Source organism: Lissotriton helveticus, chromosome 1_1 (assembly GCF_964261635.1).
Source record: "Lissotriton helveticus chromosome 1_1, aLisHel1.1, whole genome shotgun sequence".
NCBI lineage: Eukaryota > Metazoa > Chordata > Amphibia > Caudata > Salamandridae > Lissotriton > Lissotriton helveticus.
This window is the reverse complement of record NC_136057.1, coordinates 858,275,139-858,293,254: the sequence shown is the minus strand read 5'-3', so window position 1 is coordinate 858,293,254 and position 18,116 is coordinate 858,275,139.

Sequence of the window (18,116 nt, the reverse complement as noted above, 5' to 3'; positions counted from 1 at the left end):
GGGCCCGCCCCCACATCGATTGGACCCAGGGTCTCCTAGTGACCCGGAAGTGACTAAATCACTTCTGGGTCACTGTGAAACGAAGGTCAGGCCGCTTAGATCCAGCCTGGCCAGGGAAGGGTTAAAAGACCAGGGAGCGCGGGAGTCTGCCTCTTTGACTCTGCGCTCCATGGCCTGCCCCTCCAGCCTCAAGGAGGCTGTAATTCTTTTTCCTCTTCTTTGTTCCTACTTCAGGTTACGGAAGAGACCTCTGCACATGGCACGGATGGTTCGCCAACGCTTTGAGAGTATGGGCAGAGTGGAGCGGGTCGGCTGTGAGCAGCGTGGGAGCAGCGGAGAAGTCTACTGCGGGGCGGCTGGAAACTCATGAGAGTAATTTCATTTTGGAGATTATCTCGGTAACTGTTTGGAAATGTCACGGAAAGTTAGATTCCATAGGGTTTTCACTTTTGTATAGCCTACCTCTGTGCAATTACTGACGCCCTGTATGTGTACACAGGCGAGGCCCCTCGATCAGATTTCAGCAGTACGCAGCGATTAGTTAATTATTTAGTAGTATCATGTGTTTGTTTAGTGAACAATCTATGCTGAATCTCATTTTGAGTGCATCTGTGAAGGTAGTCACGGGTGACGGGCCTGTATTCAGGACATGACCCTTGTGTTTGTGTCACATCCACTAGTTAAATATGAACAATACTGGTGCCGTCAGTCACATTACCGCCTATGCCCTCACAGAGACGGCAGTCATACTAGTTTTGTGTCTTGTTTATGCGCATCTTGCATTAATATATTGCGATGGTCTCAAAGCAAATTTGTGGTAATTACCCGTCTTGAGGGCAGGATGCCGCAGTCACACGACGTGGGCATTGTTTTTCTAGTGAGATGGTGGTGCCTCGGTTTTAGGAGGCCTAACTAGGTTTATCAGTGCAGGCAGGCATTCCATTACTCTGAGTTTGCCACAATTCCTTTTTTTTCGCGATTTGGGTCAGGCGTAAGACACAGCATAAGTATGACCTTACATAGTGTGTCTTCATTCTACCCTCATCACTCATTGTTTTGTTCAAGAGTCGTTAACGCTTTACTTCCGCCCACCACGGCATGACGTGCATCATCTGCCGGTATTGGGTCACATAAAAAACAAGCAGGGTTTAGGGTCCCTCTAAGTGCCTGCTTGCATGCGCTAAGCACCTGTGACAAACAGGCAGGGCCTGCAGTGGGTTGTGTGTGTCTGCCTGTTCGAAATGGGTGCCAGAAATAGGCTGTGCCTAGGGTTCCCCTCTTAGTGTGTCTCTCTGCACTAGATAACTGGTACAAACAAGCGGTGCCTATACGGACAAGAAGCGCCTATGGTATTATACGCACGCTAGTGGGCCATCCTGGGTGGTTTTTAGCAAGTGGGTAGTTGTCACCTGTGTCCGTTGGGCAAACTAGAGCCGCCAAGGTTGCGGTACAAGACATGTTGGCAGGGTGGTTGTTGCATTCGGTCTCAATGGTGCAGTCCCATTCACAGAAGTGATAGTGGGGGACCTCCGATGGGGCCATTTGTTTGCACGGCACACGCAGGGGTTATGGGGATGATTTACAGATATTACCGAGTTGCTAGAAAAAGGGGCAGAATAACACCTGTTCTGTTACGCTATATGAGATCAGGCTGCAGCGCCAGCGGGTTGTAGATTTAGGGGATGCACACTGTCAGTGCACAAGATTAACATTCTGCCATCTGGTTTCATGAAGAAACCATAAAGATAGGCATTGAGGTCAAAAGACAGATTTGCTAACGTCACATCAACCCCAAGATGGTGGATTATGGCCATATTGCAAGTGAGCTGGGAGCACTTCTTTCCCCAGCTCGCGCAGGGATCCCCCACGCCACGTTAAGAAATACAGGCTGCTAGCATCTAGGTCACGGTCCTCTGTTCTCATGTTAATTTTCAGTAGGGTAGGTAACGCATTACAGTAGTGCGAGGCTTAAATACGCTAAGAGCACTGATCATCTGTTCCCCAGGTAATACAACTGATGCTGTGCTAAGCGCTCTCAGTTGTATGTCGGATGGTAATGCAACTAGCGCTAGGCGGGACACTCTCATTTAATCTCGCATTGTTAATGCTTGTTATGTAATACAACTGCCTCTCACAATAAAGTGTTGGGGTAAGGACCATTCATGGTTAATTTGAGTTGGGATGGGTGTACAGGAAGCATGAACCATATATTCAGCATAGTACCTACTGGGGGAGTTACGTTTAGCATGTTAAGCAATTGACTGCAAGGTTTTTGAAAACAGTCCTACATGGCACTGGCCTCGGTGAGGTCACTCAAGTACATTATTGACAGGTATGATGTCAAATTATTTGCAGTGCATCCCAGGGCTTCTTGTCACACATGCACGAGCATGCATGGGCAGTCACTCCTATGGTTTAGGGGTCTGTGTCGAAAGCATCTAGGCTCCACTTATAGGTGTATATGTGTTTCAGTGCAGGCGCAAGTCCACCTCAGTACACACATGTGGATTAGGGGCCTGTGTCAGAAGCATCTAGGCACCAATTATAGGTACACATGTGGTACACTATTGATGTCCTGGGCACTATACAACTAAGCACCCTACTTCTGTGTTGTCACATGGTGCCTTTTCCCTGGGGGGACTTGTGCAAATTGGTACATTCGGATACCTACGTTGTCAGACAGTACCTGGGGACAATTTGAGCATGGATCATTTGGTAAAGGTTACAGGTGTAGTATCATGCAGTATCGAAGCATCTGTGGCCGGAATATTATATCTCTGCGTTGCGGCCCAATGGTACCTATGCACCCTAGGCTGAGGGCGTGGGTGAAATGAGGGGGTGCAGCCTTATGAAGTAGGGCTGGCATGTGAGCTTTATCTGTTGTCTGTAAGCCAAAAAACACTAATCAGTTGTGTTTGTTTTTCATTTATGTATGAGCGGATCCAGGGCGGATACCCGGGAATTGCTCCACACCGCAACATCGGCAAGAGGCAGACATCCAAGGGGACCGGTAGATCCGGAACATGAGTGGCAAGCAACGGCATCAAGGTGATGGGCGATCAATCAAGGGCTCAAGAGGTGCCAGCACTGTATTGGTTGTTAATAGGTATGTTAACCATTCGTGGTGACAACCACAGTAATATAGCAGTACGCTGCTTCACGTGCTTCAGTATTCTGCCGCTACGGCGCCTGTGCTCGCGGGTGCCATTGTAGCAGACACAATAGGATATTCCGTAGTAAGGTAGTAGGCATACACAGAACATTTGGTATGCTTATAGGAGATCTTGCGGCCTGTGGTTCCCTGGGTAGCTTTCCAATGACACCGACAATTAGTGTCAGTGTCTGGGGTGATGTGTCGTACGCGAATTTGCGAATTTACGGATTTGCAATCCGCAAAAATACGCAAACTCTCGCGGATTTGCGGATTTTTATGGTTTTTGTGTTGGCGAGCGTTCGCGAGGATTTGTGGACCATTTCGCAATTGCGAACTTACTTTTCGGCTCACAACGGCCGCGACTATGTTGTTTCTATGTCTGGTTTATCATCACAGGTTCACAGCACCCTCTGTTTCACCACTGCCACCCTCTGGTACACCCATGCCACCCTCTGGTACATCCTCACTGCCACCCATTAGGTTTGTTTATCACTGTAGATTATGGGGGTGAAAAAAAGCAAGCACACCTGCCCTGCTTCAACTGCCATGAATTAATTTGGGGTTGATTAATGTGTCAGTGATTTAGAAACTTCCAGTATGGCTGGCACCTGCTTCCTTCCTTATCTGTAATTTGCTTTCTGTTGCAGTGAAAGCAAGCACACCTGCCCTTCTTCAACTGCCATGAATTAATTTGGGGGTGATTAATGTGTCAGTAATTTTGAAACTTCCAGTCTGGCTGGCACCTGCTTCCTTCCTTATCTGTAATTTGCTTTCTGTTGCAGTGCAATTTTTTTTCACAGGACCTTTATGGTCTACTTGTAGCTATTCTATGAGCCTGTTGTTTGGGTCATAGCAGGGTCATAGAATAGTTGCAAATAGGCAACTGAACTCTGGAGGGGCCCCTCAGGAAGCACTAGAGTGAATGGTTACTAATGTTAAGTTTGAACTTTTGCACCTGGTGATTGCTTTCAGTTTAGCAAAAATCGTTTCTCTGCAATTTTGCGCAATTTGCGGGGCGCGAATCCGTGCGAGATCAATTTCGGAAGCCGCAAATGCATGCGAATACACTATTTATTTTTTTGCGGCGTGTATGTTCGCGTGATTTTTTTGCGTGTTCGCAAGGCGCTTGTAGTGATACGTTTGCGAACTTACCCAAGCGGTCGTACACGGGCGCGGCCATCTTGTTTGCGTGACGTAATTCCGTTTCCGGCCGCTATGTGTAATCTCGCAAAGTGTGCTGCTCGCTAGTACAATTTCGCGCGTGATCGCGAGGAAAATCTCGCGCGAACTTACCCACGCGGTCGTGAATGGGCGCGGCCATCTTGTTTCTCATTCATTGCTATGGTTCTGGGCATGCTTTCTGTATCCTCTCTGAATCTCTGCCATCCTTTGCTTGTTTGAAGTTTATTTGATCTATTTTACTTATTATCTATCCCTCTATTTTTCTAGCTCTATATTTTTGTGTTTTCTGCTACTTTTAGTTAATTTTAAACTACTTTTTTAAACTCTTTTCTTTTCTTCTTCCCTATTCTATTTCTTCTTTATCATTTAACTTCATTTCTGCCCAGACCATGGTAAAGGGAGCCGGGAAGCACCCTGAGAAGGGGAAGGGTCCCGCACCCCGTGCCCGGCTCCCATGCGGGCGTTTGAGGGGGGAGCAAGTGATGCCACGGGAGATCTTTAGCGCGGAGGAGGTGGGCGCACTAATCTTCTACGTCCAGCGCCGCCTCCCCAAGACCATCCGGGGAGGCGGCAAGATCGCAACCGGCTATGGCATCCGGGAGCGCCGGAAGCGGTGGGAGAAGGTGTGCCGGGCCATGTTTAAGCTCTCTGGGGTCCGGCGCACCTATAACCAGGCCACCCACCGCTGGACGGATGTCATGGACCGGGAACGGGACTTGCTGGACGCGCTCGGCGTAGAGGTCCCCGGGCTTGGTGAGTAGTAGTAGCTATTTCTAGCTATTTCATCACTACTCTGTTTTATCCGGCTCTGTTATTTGCAAATCTTTGTTCTTTACCAAGAGCAATAATGCTGCCGATTGCATTGTAGGTAAATTATATTTCAAAATCTTCTATGCATTTCAGGTGCACTGCTCTCCTTCTCAGTAGCCTTGCTTGCTACTATGCTTATTTGTTTTGTATTTTGTGTTCATTTCATTGGCCTGAGAAATTATGTATGAGTGTAGTGTAAAGAACTGCGTAATGCTAGACACTAAGGGTCATATTTTCAATTACCGGCGCATCCCTGCAAAGTAGCAGGGATGCGGCAGAAATTGTGCGCCATGCCACCACCACCACCTATGGGCCCAAAACGTCACAGAAGCCTTACGCATCTGTGCCGTAAAGGCAGCGCATTGCTAGAGTTGCGTGCCAACGATGGCGCAGCTCCAGAAATGCTCCGGGGTGCCCTATCTCCCCAATGCTGCATCAAGCCGTACGTCGGCTTCAAGCAGGCGCAGGGTTTCAATCACGCATCATTGTCCTAAAAGTGACTGATTGACATCTTGTAGATTTCCCTCAGCCACTTTTAGGATTCGTTCCTGCGCAGGAACGCCCTCCCTTGCGCCAGAGGAATGGAGGAATGTGAGCCGCAAGGGACTTCTAAATTAGCCCCAACAGACTGAAGTCCAGTACTTCCTTTTAGACACATGGCTATAAGAAGAAATAGTGGTGGTGGTCGGTGGATTGATAGTTTGAGTATTCACTGATCTGCAAGCAGGATGGACTTTGTCTGTCACTTCGCGTGCTGCGGACTGCTGCCTGCCAGGCCTAGGCAAACCTTTTTAGTAGTCTGTTTAGTGAGTTACATAGGAACTTTCAAAGTCAACGGTCCGCAAATCAGGCAATACGAATAACGTAGTATACCACATGAGATAGGTCAATATATCCAGTGGAATAGTTGTCTATCTATTTGCTATTTCTCCAAAATATTTTGTTATTGTTCTTTTGAAATGTTTGATTTGGTTGACAAATCTCATCCATGTTTTCTGGTCTTTCTTTCTTTCATGTTGTACATCAGCTCCCCCCAAGGGCAAGAGGACACAGGAGGAGGAGGAGGAGGGTGCTGTTCAGGAGGATGCAGGCCAGGATCGGGCAGGCGAGGGCTCCTTTGCTGGCCCCAGTAAGTTTTAATTTTAATATAGAGTACCTATTTTTTCCTAGCGTTCCTCATTCGATTTTTTCTAAATCGTCTTTGATCTTCTTGTAGACTGGATCTAAATTCTTATCCTGCCTCGACTATGACTCCCTGTGGTATTACTAGATTATTCTTATTAGTCTGTCTGTGTAGCTAACTAAGATTGCACATTTGGCAATTCCATTGGACTCCCATTCTAGCTCTATGCACTGAGTGCAGTCCTCTGGGATTGTCCATAATGTCTTTTCAAGTTTTCTAAATGTTTATGCTTTGACAATTGCCAACAATAAAAAGGTGAATGACCACCAAGAAAGAATAAGATACTACTTTACTTTTGGTTTGGATAGGAGGACAATCCATTCTACTACTGTTGCAGGGACAAATCTGCACAAACCGAACTATGAACACTAAATAGTGCATTGTTTATCAATTATAATAGGCGCAGGTAGACTTTCTTTCCACATACCTCAGTGATATCAGACTTTGAAGAACCCCCAATCTCCTTAATGACTAGATAGTGTGGCAGAGTCATTTAGCTCCCAAAGTCACCGATGATTTATCCCCAATGATCATTAGATTATCCAACGCAGGAGAAGAGTACGGAGTCACAGTCAAGAAGTGCCAGAGGCACTCATGCTTGCAAAAATTCCAAAACCTTTAGCTCATCCACTCTTGTCTGGAGGACCAAAAACCACAGAGTCTATTTAAGTTTAAAAGCTTTATTAAAAGTAAACACATTTATTAAAATCAAATTTGTCATTAAAGTAAACGTTTAACTGAAAATGGAAAAGTGCTTAGTGCTAACGATTAATTGGACACATTTCTTGTGGAAAAAGGGACATTTTTACTTTAGAGTAGACAGTTACAAATTATTACATTGTATTTCGTTTTTTTAACATTTGTTTATTCCTCCTAGACCAAATATTATATAGTAGTGAGTGGTTTATTCTAACATTCTTAAATGTACTTTGTAGGTGGAACATCTGGTGGCGGGGCCAGCGCGGAGGTGGTGGTGTTGGGCGAGGACTCTGGGGAGGAGGCGGTGCAAGTGCCGGACGTTCCTGTGAGGGTTCGCACGGTGGTGGCGGGAAGAGGTAAGCTATATATTCCTTACTTATTGAGATTGAAGACTGCATAGTGTGCTTTCTGCACGGGTGTATTATAAATCAACCAGGTAGTAGCCTCCTCTAAATGTACTTCGACTTAGCTGTGAAGTTTTTGGTGAGAAGAATCCCAATAAGATCTTAGATGAACTTGATGGATGGGATGAACGAAAAGCGAAAGAAGGGTGTAAGGACGAGAAATTTTATGATGGCTGGCAAAGAAGAATGATATGTGTTTGCTTGGCCCCCGAGGTGGCTGGAAAGGAAAGAATATGGTATGGTGCATGGCTGGGTCAATGATGAAGCAAGGATGGGTGGAAGGACAACAGCCTGGGTGGGTGAAACAGAAACTGTATGTGTGCATATACTTTGAATGGATGGATGCCTGGAGCATGGTATTATCTGACTCTTAGATAGCACATGTGTAGATGGTCACTGGATGAACTAAGTGTTACCTTGAAGAGCATGTAACACCGCACCCGCACGTCCGTTCCAGTGTAGGGAAGGCAAGGAAAATAAATTGTAAATTTGTCCAATACTACCATGAATAGTAGCAGTAGTTTGTATTGCAACTGCAAGCACAGCATATATCCGGTTATTACGGTGGACACTCCGTACCTCTCTTAATAACTTAAGTTTAGTAGTAGTACGTCATTCATGTGTGGGTGTATCACTGTTCACTCAATAATAAGCAAAGCACCTAAAGTCATCCCATATGTCATCAAATACATCCCATGTGAAGTGATAGATAATCAAATTATTTAGCTTCTTCATTTTCCTTTTCTAGTACTCATTTGCACTGTAGGGTGAAAGGTAAATTAATTAAGCAGTAGCCCTTGTAACAGAGTATTCTCAGTGCCACCCCTAATAGAAAAGTAATAGCTTCACCACCTGCATGTACTGGACCGGTACAGTAACGCAAGTCTGTCTCACTCATCATGGTGTGCGTCTGTTTTTCTCGGATGCAAGTTCACTGCGCTGGCATTCTGCCGGCTTGCATAAGATAACGTACCAATTTTCCTAAACAAGAGAGAAGAAGAAGAATAAGACTGGTGTACTGTCATAGTCGACTGTAATGGAAGTCCATAGTGGTCGTAGAATTTGTTCATTAAACTCCCACTAATGTTAGAGCAAGGATGCAGAAGTGGGAGGTTAGATAGATACTGTCCTCAATAGTTATGTACTGTGCTTTCAATTTGCTACTTGTACTGTGACACAACTTTCGGCTCAATCACTTTGTGTTATTAATGTTAAGGAGCATTTGGTTACAGACTATGTCTTTCTTTCTTCATATAGTTGCTCCTTCCAAATCGACATCACGGAGGGAGCAGGCTCGAATGGCCCGACAACGGAGGCTGGATGCCACTGTCGCCGAATATCGGCGGCTGGTGGCCCTGGAGGAGGAGGAGGACACGCAGTCAACCGGTGGAACCACAACATCCTCCACTGGGACAGCTGCATCCTCCTCCGTGCCCCCACGGGCTGCCAGCCAGCGCAGTGCTCCAGCGGTACGGAGCCGGGCTAACAAAGCCAACCGCCACCGCCAAGCAGCAAAAAGACCAGCTGCCCCCCACAGGAGTTGCAAGGCACGCCAGCGCCGCCTAGGAGTCAGAATGTCCTACCTGGAGCAGGAGGTCCTTAGGTACAAGAACTTGGTGGAGGGCCTCCGCTTCGACCATGCCACCCTCCGCAAGGAGTATGATGCCCTGGCCGCAAAATTCACCAGCACCCTTCAGTAGTGGAGTGTCCCTTGCCCTTTTTGTAGAGACTTTTGGGGGGTGGGATTTGGGAGTTGGGTTCTTTTTGGGACTTTTGAAAGACAATCATTGGGGTTAGGGAGGGTCTTGAGGGAGAATATTTTGTTAGGGCTACATAAATATACTTTTTTAAACTTTATCTGACCATACCTGTTTTTTACTGCTTTTCAGTCTGGTGGGTGGGGGTTTAACCCCTTCAGCGCTAATGACAAGGGTAACTCGTCATGGACTTTCCATTGATTTCAATGGAAAGTCAATGGAGCTCGTTGAACACCCTTAGCAGCCAAGTGGTTAACAGTAAGTTTGTTTTCCTGAAGAGTCCTAGGACTTTAGTAGTACTACCGTCAATCTCTCGTCTACTCCTAATACTCCATTATACTACCTCCCACCAAACGCTTATCTTACCTGTAATTTGTGTTAGAAATTAGGACTAGGCCCAGGGCTGGCTCCACGGGAAATGGGGATTAAGGTTGCAATCCTGGGCGGATGAAATTTCCTCGTTGCGGTGGTACTAGTGGTGTGACACAGTGGCAGTTGCATGCCTATGGAAAAAAAGAAAACGAAACCTGGTTTGTCCTTACTGTAGCATTACAACGGTTACGGTACGATAGAGAATATAGCAGGTGACAGTACACTAGAACAGTGCCACAATGTAGCCTAACAAATGGTAAAGTATTGCAAGTATAACTAGTACTTGCGTTGAATTTATTTGACATTGGCTCCTACTACTACAAGAAATAGTACTGAAGCTGAGTAAGTCTAGAATATATCCTCGTATTCCTTCACCAGCCTGTTGCTATGACCTTATCCTCCCCAGCAAGTGTGTGGAATTATTGATGTCATTTAGTCAGACATCAAGCAAAACCACGCAGCCCGGGGGAAGAGGGTTAGGGTTTGGAAAATGGATGGGAATGGGGGTTTCTTTTTGGGTAGGTTTTGTTGAGAGAAGAAAAAAAAGCACAGCATGGACAAACAATAATTGAAGATAAAGAAATCTTTGGGTACAAACTAAAGCTAACCACATGCAGTCACACTCATAGAAGAAAACAATGGATACTGTATCTGTATTCTGTATGTTGTTGGAGTTGTCCTGTTGAATTTGGTAAGTAAGTTGCATGCAGCAAACAATTCCTCTTATTAGCGGCACTCCTCCATTCCAGCTGACGCTTCGTCCATCAATGTTGGTGACCAGTGACCACTGACAGAAGACACCCTGTCCACTGCCTGCCTGGCGGATGTTGACTGAAACCCGGCCTGTAATTATTGAACGGAAAACAGGAAGTGCTATTACAATACCACTGATAAATAAATATAAGGTATGTACGCTGTGTGGTGCAAAAAGTCACACTTTGATTTTCCTAATAGACAGTACCATATTTTTAAAATTGCGTAATCTGTCTGAGTCACCTTTTTAAGGATAAATAAGTATGGCCAAATTAATTTAGCGGATCTTTCCCCTCAAGCTAGGTGTACTGTAAACTGTGTTTTTAGAACAAAATTAGACCTTCCCAGCAATGCTCCCACCAAGACCCTTACTAAAGCCAGTCGCAAAAATGTAGAAGACCCCCAATCAAAACGAGGCCTAGCAGAAAAATGGTGACAAAACGTACTTTGAAAGTAAAAGTAGGCCCAAATACACCCTTACCCACCGTGGATTGTATTCAAACCACTTGCAAGCAAGCAAAAGTATCCATAGCCAGCATCGCTCCAAGAGTGCTCTAAGACCCCAGAACTCAGTTGCAAAAATCTAGAACACCCCGAAACACATGCAATCCTGCTGCTAGGGCTAACCCTAACGAACCCTAAGTTACAAAAAGTGCCAAAAGGCTTTTCCTTATGGATTTTGTCCAAACCACTTCTATCCGGTATTAGACCTTCCCAGGAATGCCCCAAGAGACCCGCCAACCCACCCGCAAAAAAGCACGCGACAACACCCCCAAACAGCCAAAAAGCAAAATCTCATACTTACAATATCTCTCGGCCTTCGGTCCAAACACGCTCTGCAGCTAGGTCATCCTCATAACTCCTGTTTTCCACCACGGATTTCCTGAAAAGCAAATGCAATCAAGATTAGACTGTCGCAGCAGTGCTTCGACAGAGACCCGCAACCCACCCACAAACACCAGGAAGCCCCCCAAACAGGCCCCCGAAAACGCTACATTGAGCAAGATGTCAGAAGAAATAGCAAAAAAAAGGCTTTTCCTTATGGATTTTGTCCAAACCACTTCTATCCGGTATTAGACCTTCCCAGGAATGCCCCAAGAGACCCGCCAACCCACCCGCAAAAAAGCACGCGACAACACCCCCAAACAGCCAAAAAGCAAAATCTCATACTTACAATATCTCTCGGCCTTCGGTCCAAACGCGCAGTGCAGCTAGGTCATCATCATAACTCCTGTTTTCCACCACGGATTTCCTGAAAAGCAAATGCAATCAAGATTAGACTGTCGCAGCAGTGCTTCGACAGAGACCCCGCAACCCACCCACAAACACCAGGAAGCCCCCCAAACAGGCCCCCGAAAACGCTACATTGAGCAAGATGTCAGAAGAAATAGCAAAAAAAAGGCTTTTCCTTATGGATTTTGTCCAAACCACTTCTATCCGGTATTAGACCTTCCCAGGAATGCCCCAAGAGACCCGCCAACCCACCCGCAAAAAAGCACACGACAACACGCCCAAACAGCCAAAAAGCTAAATCTCATACTTACAATATCTCTCGGCCTTCGGTCCAAACGCGCTGTGCAGCTAGGTCATCATCATCATAACTCCTGTTTTCCACCACGGATTTCCTGAAAAGCAAATGCAATCAAGATTTGACTGTCGCAGCAGTGCTCCCAGACCCCAAAACTCACCCACAAACACCCGGAACCCCGCCAAAGAGCACCTCAAAGGCAAGCAAGTCAACAAAAACGGCAAGAAATTTCCGCCTCATATTTGGTCCAAAACACTTTTATCCGTTATTAGAGCTTCACAGCAATGGGCCCAGAGCCGTCAACTCACCCGCAAAGAAGTAGAACACCCCCACAAGTGCTGAGTCTTTCTTCATTGGGCGTAATCCAGCCCTCTGCTTTGAGGGAAATAGGAGGAGGAGGATAGAGCAGCATGTTCTTCTGAACTTGTGAACCTGAGGAATGTAGACTGCGGCACCTTCAAATCAATAAGCAAACAAGTAAAGACAGTTCTGCTGATGGGCTTGTTTTTGGGATTAGGTGATTAAAGTTTGAATTAAATTAACTGTGCAAAACAAAGAAAGACAGACACACAGGAATAAAAGTGAATAAGGACGAAAAAGAAAGTTATTGATTCATTGTCTCATTTTCAGGGCTCGGTGTCAGGGAATAAGAAGAAGATTTCGTCATCATACTCTGTGAATTCAGACAGGATGAGGTCAGCGTCACCGAACAGAGAACAAATCCCCTCATCTACGTTGCCGTCCTCCTCGTCTTCATGCGGCGTGCTTTCTCATACTTTGAAATCTGGTGGTATGAGGTGCTGATTCATCTTGATCATTGTTAGCCTCTTCACATTTTTGGGCGAGAGGCGGCTCCGTTTGGGAGTTACAATGCCACCAGCAGCACTGAAAACACGTTCAGAAGACACACTTGCGAGTGGGCAAGACAAATAGTTTATAGCCAGGTTGGAGAGCTGTGGCCACAATTGTTTTTTCCCATGCCAATACTGCAATGGCTCATCATTAAGAAAGACCTCTGTTGAGTCATTCAGATAGTCCTGCACCATCGACTCAAGGTCCTCAACGGTTCCTCCACTTTGCTTACTTTTTGCTGTGCCTGTGACCTTTTTTCGAGAACCATACCCAAGCAAAGTTAGCCAATCCTCTTCAGCAACCACTGTTACTCTTGTGTGTGGTGCAGATGATCCGGTTGCTGGTGTCTTTAACGGCTGAGAGGTCACTTGTGCCACAGCCACAGGTGCAGAAGTGGATTCTTTTGACTGGGGATGGCCTGCTGATGCTGATGCTGATGTACTGCCTTCTCCTTCAATATCCTGCCGTTCTTTTTCAAACCTCTTGGCTGACCAGGCTAGCCAACGTTTGTACTTTGTAACATCTTCATCAGCAAAAGGAAAGAATGCTTGGCCTGCCAGCGCCTTTTTGTAGCGTGGATCCAGAATAGTAGCACAAATGTAATGCTGTTCTGAGTTGATCTTTTTAAGACGTTCATCACCACGTAGGCGCTCTAATAATTTCTCCGACAAAAGAAAAGGGTCTTTGTTTTTTTCATCTTTTTGTAACTCAGAAGACACCGCCTTCAGTTGGTGCTCCAGCATGCACAACAATGGGATAGCTTTTCCCAAATTACAGTCCTCCTGGCTGACTGCACGCGTGAAGAACTCAAAAGGACGAAGCATGTCTGTCAGGCTTTTAACTATGTCCCATTGCGCCGCACCCATTCGCAGGTCCTTCTGAGCTGTACCCTCTTTTAAGAAATAGTGATCGAGTACCGTATACTGCTCATACAGACGCTCAAGCATGTAGAAGGATGAGTTCCAACGTGTTGCCACCTCCTGGATGAGTGCTTTCACTGGCATTCGACGTTCAAGTAGCAGGCTCCTCAGATGCTTCCGGGCCTTAAAAGAATGGCTGAAATGGTTGCACATTTTGCGGCAGGTGGCCATTACCTCGAACGCTGGACTGTCTTTATCACTCAAGAATTTTTGAACTACCAGGTTGATACAGTGCGCCAAACACGGCACTCTGAAATAGTCACCCAGCGCCATGGCCTTAACTACATTGGCGCCATTATCCGTGGAAACATAACCAATCTGGCGTTATTTTGGGGACAGCCAGTGAAAGACCTTTTTGTTAAACTCGTCCAAAATGTTTTGTGATGTGTGACTTTTCTCCAAGCCAAACATGGCTAGTGTTGCATGTTTCCGAGCAGCTTTAAAAACTTGGTCCGGGTCAACACCTGCGTTTAGCTTTGCTTTAACACCTGAAAAAGATACCCAGTGTGCAGTGATGCACATGTAATCAGCGCCTGCACCACTGGTCCACATGTCTGTTGTCAGATGTATTGTGTGAACAGCACTCTTCTGCAAAGCTGCCTCAATCGCCTCCAGCACATCTTCATATAGTGCTGGAACCGCAACTCTGGCAAAATAGAACCGGCTAGGAACCTTCCATTTAGGGCAGAGCGTTGCCACTAATTCTAGAAAACCTACCGCTTCTACAAAAGAAAAAGGGAGAAGGTCCACAGCTAGCATTTTAGCCAGCTTAGTGTTATACAGACGCGTCAGTGGGTGGTTGCGTTCATATGGCGCGTCTGAAGAAAACATGGTTCTAATGTTGCCCTGGACCAAGCATTTACGGGATGATAATGACTTCGTTGACCCAATTATGCTCGCTGGTGAACTTTTGCGCATTGGTGTCTCACTCGCTCCAACACTCTTAGTGTGCCTCACACGGGGTGTGCTGCTGACAGGGGTACTGGGTGTAAGTGAAGTGTTTGACACGTCTTCTTCCTCCTCGTCATCATCAGATGCAACATCAACGTTTTCTTGACTTCCAATTCGGGCTTCCGTGATCGCATTTAGGTGCGCAAACCATTGGACAGTGTGCTGTCTCTCAAGATGACCTCTCTGGCCTCCGATACCATAGTTGGTACCTGATTTACCATGACTAACTGCAAGCTTACAAAGGGTACAAATGGCGAACTTTTCCCTTTTTGGGCAAACAGTAAAGAAGTCCCAAACTGGGGACTTGAAGTGTCTGTGGGGCCTGGAGGAGGCGGCGATACTGGTGGTGGTGGTCATGCTGCTAATGCCAGATGAAGTGGAGGATCTGGATTGCCCAACTTTTGTACGTTGTGCACTTTCACCGCCACTAATTAAGGTCGAGGTGGATGGAGGTCCCTTCTTGTGAGAAAGAAATATGGAAGCGGTACGAGTTGGTGTACTTAACTCCAATGATTGTGGTGTTTCCACTGCCTCCTCGTCGACAACATCATCATCATCACGCTCAGCAGCTTTTCCGGCTATGGTCAAAATGTCTGTTTGCTGCATGCCCGCTGGGGCTGCAGTCACCTTTATGATGACTGGGTCGTCGTTGTCAGAGTCTTCATCAGCAGCAGTATCCGCCACTTCTTGTTGAGCCTCATCATCACACTCCATAACTCTGAGACTTTGGACGAGCTTCCTTTTACGCTTAACTACCTTTGTCAGATCATGTGCCTCACTCTCAGACGGCAGTGGTGCTGGTTCCCAATTTTGATCCGTATCATCAGAAGGAGGTGTGCTTGAAGAAGATGTAGACACCACCCTTGATCTCTTCCTTGCTAGGGGTGTGGAAGACAATGAATGATCATCAGGAGGAGTGTCTTCCTCAAAAGATACCTCGCCTTGATTGTCGATTTCCTGATGTGCCCCTACTTCGGGAGGAACAACTATTGTGGGCACTTGTGACCCTCCATGCACCTCTGCTTGCGCATCTCCTTGCGCTGCCTCTCCTTCCACATGTACTTGGGCTTGTACTTGCATATGTGGTTTTTGTTGCGGCTGTGGTTGTTCAACACTCGTCAGATGAGTTACAACAACCTGTGTTGATTGAGGGACATTGCTGCTACTTTCTTGCGATGAGCCAACATCACTGGTCGATGGTGATTGATCAACTAGACTAAGTGCCTCTGCAGCACTGAAGGGCTTGGACTTAAGTTGGCGTGGTGGTGGTGGTGGCACTGAGCCCAATGGAGCGGGGGTGCTGCTCCCAGCTTGGTCCCCAGCAGATCCAGCTGCTGCTGCAGGCATTCTTTTTTTTTACTCCCAAAAAAAGGGGCGGCCGGCACACCAGTCTCCTTGGTAACTTGCTTCTTCTGCTCCTTACTGGCAACTTTCTTGCTAGAGGAGCTACGGGTAACTTTTTTTGGGGCCATCTTCTTCAGAACAGCAGGCAGCAGTTGCACGAGTTGCAGAGTTGTCTGTGTCCAGACGTGACGTCGCGTGACGTTATGCTGCACACACACACCGCTGCAGGACTTCTTCCTGGCACTGGTGGTTCTCTAGAGTCTTGTGCACCTAAAAGCAATGGAAGACAGAGGAACATCAGTTCAGTTATACACCCCAAAAAATGGAAAAACACAGAAAAATAAGCACAATCCCATGCCATCCATGATGTTTACATTCAAGACACCACACAGAAAGACTAGGCCCATGCAACACAGAGTCACTACCCCTGGGGATAATGGATGAAAAGTAAGCTAAATAAGTGCAGGCCTCAGACACTGCCTCTCTTCAAAATGGCCCCTTGCACCCCAAGCACATGTTGCCTGTACCAGCCAGCACTCAAGATGGCCACCACCACCACCCACATGGCCAGTCCACATCAACAGTACACCCAAAAAAACCAGAAAAACACCCAAAAATCACCACAATCCAATGCCATCCAGGATGTTTACATTAAAGAGAGTGAGACCCCACAGGCACACTCAGTCCATGCACCACTACCCCTGGGCAAAAGGCCACACCAGCAGCCCCAAAAAAACGACAAAAAACACAAAAAACAGCACAATCCCAGCCCATCCATGGCCTCAATGGTGTTTAAATTCAAGAGGACACCCCACAGAAAGACTAGGCCCATGCAACACTCACCACCCCTGGGCAAAGGGCCCCACCAGCAGCCCCAAAAAATGACAAAAACCACAAGATTCAGCACAATCCTAGCCCATCCATGCCCTCAATGGTGTTTAAATTCAAGAAGACACCCCACAGAAAGACTAGGCCCATGCAACACTCACTACCCCTGGGGAAAATGGATGAAAAGTAGGCAAAATAGGTGCAGGCCTCAGACACTGCCTCTCTTCAAAATGGACCCTTGCACCCCAAGCACATGTTGCCTGTACCAGCCAGCACTCAAGATGGCCACCACCATCACCCACATGGCCAGTCCACATCAACAGTACACCCCAAAAAAACAGAAAAACACCCCAAAATCACCACAATCCAATGCCATCCAGGATGTTTACATTAAAGAGAGTGAGACCCCACAGGCACACTCAGTCCATGCACCACTACCCCTGGGCAAAAGGACACACCAGCAGCCCCCAGAAAAACGACAAAAAACACAAAAAACAGCACAATCCCAGCCCATCCATGGCCTCAATGATGTTTAAATTCAAGAGGACACCCCACAGAAAGACTAGGCCCATGCAACACTCACCACCCCTGGGCAAAGGGCCCCACCAGCAGCCCCAAAAAACGACAAAAACCACAAAATTCAGCACAATCCTAGCCCATCCATGCCCTCAATGGTGTTTAAATTCAAGAAGACACCCCACAGAAAGACTAGGCCCATGCAACACTCACTACCCCTGGGGATAATGGATAAAAAGTAGGCAAAATAAGTGCAGGCCTCAGACACTGCCTCACTTCAAAATGGCCCCTTGCACCCCAAGCACATGTTGCCTGTACCAGCCAGCACTCAAGATGGCCACCACCAACACCCACATGGCCAGTCCACATCAACAGTACACCCCAAAAAAACAGAAAAACACCCAAAAATCACCACAATCCAATGCCATCCAGGATGTTTACATTAAAGAGAGTGAGACCCCACAGGCACACTCAGTCCATGCACCACTTCCCCTGGGCAAAAGGCCACACCAGCAGCCCCAAAAAAACGACAAAATACACAAAAAACAGCACAATCCCAGCCCATCCATGGCCTCAATGGTGTTTAAATTCAAGAGGACACCCCACAGAAAGACTGGGCCCATGCAACACTCACCACCCCTGGGCAAAGGGCCCCACCAGAAGCCCCAAAAAACGACACCACCACCACCACCACCCACATGGCCAGTCCACATCAACAGTACACCCCAAAAAAACAGAAAAACACCCAAAAATCACCACAATCCAATGCCATCCAGGATGTTTACATTAAAGAGAGTGAGACCACACCACAGGCACACTCAGTTCAAGCACCACTACCCCTGGGCAAAAGGCTACACCAGCAG